The following is a 3258-nucleotide window of genomic DNA, read 5'->3' on the forward strand; positions in this document are numbered from 1 at the left end:
TCTTTGCATATTTACTATGTCAACAATGTACTTTTCAGACTATAAAGGTAAGAATTAAACAGTCTTGGATTCAGACATGCCCTGATAGGTAAGAAGGCATCAAAGAGCTTTTTTAGATGGATGCCAAGGCAGCCAGTTAGAATTCGCAATCTCTGACCCAGTTCATTGCCTGGCTTCTAAGGCTGCAAATAAGTGGTGTTTTCAGCTGGAAATTGGCAGGGGGTATGATCACACAGACCAAAACAAAAACACACATTCAGACACAGAACATACATTTCAAAAGTAAAATAACTGGCTGCAGCATTGTTTTTCGTTGTAACAAGTATGTGAACTTTGCATGTTTCCTAAATATCTGCATACGTAAACTGAATGTTCATCTAATCAATGACACTGACACCTCAAATATGCAAATAAGAAAAATAACCTGGGTTCTACTCATATACAGTGTGAAATTGGCACCTTATGGATACTGCAGGGTTAATTGTTAACTAATTATGAGCAGTGGGAATCAAGATGCAACTTAACCTAGGATTCCCTTTACCTGAGGCTTAGAATTATCATGGGAAAAGCCATTAACACTGCTTTGTTTCACTACAAGTTTGGCATGAAAATGTGTGGTTAACACTATAAAAGCAGGGTTTCATAACCTCTGCCTTGAAATTACAAGTGTTTAACCTGAGGTTAAAAGTGGGGTTTTGAACAACAATAACCCAAGGTTAAGTACAGTGTGAAAAGCCCAAGCTGAAACATTCAAGTGAACCTTCAAGTGAAACTGAACACAATGAATTACTGAATTTAAACAAATAGATTAATTTTAACTACTCAGTGAAGTGAAAAGGTCATGGACTAATCCTACCTAATAGATAAGATAAATGGGGCTTGTGTATTCTCATATAACCATGACTTGGTCATATTAACCTTTGCAATCAATGATTGTGCGATGTAAGTTGTGCTTAAAGGTGCTCTTCAATCGTTTCTAACCTTTATGTAACACAATATAATTCATAAAGCAGAATACTAACAGCAGATCTAACAGCTGGAGATTGAATACACTTTTTCTTCTTTCTGGATAAATACATAGTCAAGGCATAATTTCAAAGAATATGCATTAAAAAAAAGCACAATAAATTGTTCTCCGTTAGTTGGCCGTTAGCAATCTTCTGAGGAAGATTGTAGCTAATCAGGATTCTCCATTACTGCCGTTTCTAGTAGTTTTGTTTCTAAAATGCTTGTATTGCTTATTTGATCATTATAAACTTGCAATTTGGTTCCCAGTGTAAATCAACTCCTGATTCTGTATCATGGGAGAACAAAATGAGCACTATAAAGAATTGTAGAATGCATCCTGGCTCTTTTTTATTCTGCGTTTTATGTTGCTTAATGTAGCTTTATGTATCCCTGCCAAAGTAGCAAGATTTCATGCATTTATAATTTGAAAACTCTGAATTAAAAAAGCCTTGTATGAAGTGAAATCCTCCTCAGAAAAGCGCCTTTTCATAGTTTCAAAGCCCTGCTACTGTCCACATTAAATCCTGTCAGACTGTGCTGTGTGTGGGAACGAACTGCAGAACATCTCAGAGAAACCTGCAGTGACTGCAGCCAACAAAATTAAGCCCACCACACAAGAGACTAGAATTTTCTCACACACACACAGAAAAGATTGTGTTTTTCCTCCCACAAATCGCAACAAAAGGCCACAAATTACCATCCTCAGAGTTCAGTGTGTTTCAACAAATAAAACACAACAACGGGAAGGCTTTGTGTGTGAAAATAATCTTGTGATGATTCCGTTAATTTCATAACTCATGAGTTTAATGTCCATTGAGGTTTGAGTAGTATCACCTACCTAAAAACTAAACAGGCAACTTGTAGAATCTCCCATAGAATGAGACCTCTTTCCGCAGGCTGACTGAGCCAAAGCTAAGAACCTCTGGCTCTCAATGTCTAACTATAATAGCCATCAATCTTTAACCAAATCACCCCGTGATATTCTCCATAATTGTTTTATTAACACTGCAAAGGGCAAAGTGAGTGGTGATGGTAAACCCACCCGAGCCACAATAACTGCAGAATGACATCTGGAAAAAACAACACTAGCAAACTTTCAACAGCTTTTTTTGTTGTACTGTTGTATCACTTGTATACGCATTTAATCTTTGAATGTTTAAGCTGTTCATGTTGTCATCTATTATATTTGCCTAGTTCTAGTGAATGATTCATATGGGATGTTAATGTATGTAGCAAAAAAATTAATCAACATCTAACCTCTGTTTACTGGTCTAACATGCCTCTTCAATGCCTTTACTCAACACACACTTCCATTCAATCAATATGTCCAAAACACCATGTCCTGAAAACCAAATATCTAGATTTTGAATCATTAGATGTCTCTGTACAATTTTTTTGGCAGTTATATGATTTAGCTACATAAGGAATGAGTTGTAGTCTACATTTGGCTGCTAACAGAAATCTAAAAAACAAAAACAAAAACCTATACATAACAATTTACCATTGTGGCATCAAATGATTGTGCCAATACATATCCATAGGCCCACTTTTAAAAAAAAAATGTTAAATTGAAATATGCCAAATACTTTGAAATGAACTAATAATTCTTTAAACTTCTTTCATATGTAAAAATCAAAACAGTCATAACTGTTAACAAGTTATAACAAGTCGCGTGTTCGTCGCTCGGCTGTTCACAATCACAACTATTCGCGAGTGAATCACTGTACTCGGTTCTTTGTCATGATTTAAACGATGTGAATCGATTCAGTCTGAATCATTCGGACATCTCACTAACACGCTAGATTGTTTGAAGCGGATTTATCGGTATTACACAGAAAACAAAAATCAAATGCATCCTATCGTTTGAAATAAAAATTAAGGTCTGTATTAAATTCAACACCTTCATGCTAAAAGTAAAATTAATTTGTGACAGATTAAGGCATTAACGAAAAAAATATAATTTTATGTAGGCTAGTTACATGATTTCTGAACAACCATGTACCAATTTACATCTTGTCATTCATTAAAAACGTTTTTTTTTTTGTTTTTTTGTTTTTGTGAAACACTAGAAATATTTATGTTAAATTGTATGGTTGTGTTGATGGTTATTGTTACAAAAAAAATTGTAAACCGATACCAATACAGAACCTGCTAACAGGACAGAAAGGACTTCAAGTGGGCGGAGCCGTGTCTCCTGTAAACAAATGTGGAAACCGAGCGCTCTGATTGGACAGCGATTGAGATATGGGC

Source organism: Carassius carassius, chromosome 49 (genome assembly GCF_963082965.1).
Source record: "Carassius carassius chromosome 49, fCarCar2.1, whole genome shotgun sequence".
Lineage (NCBI taxonomy): Eukaryota > Metazoa > Chordata > Actinopteri > Cypriniformes > Cyprinidae > Carassius > Carassius carassius.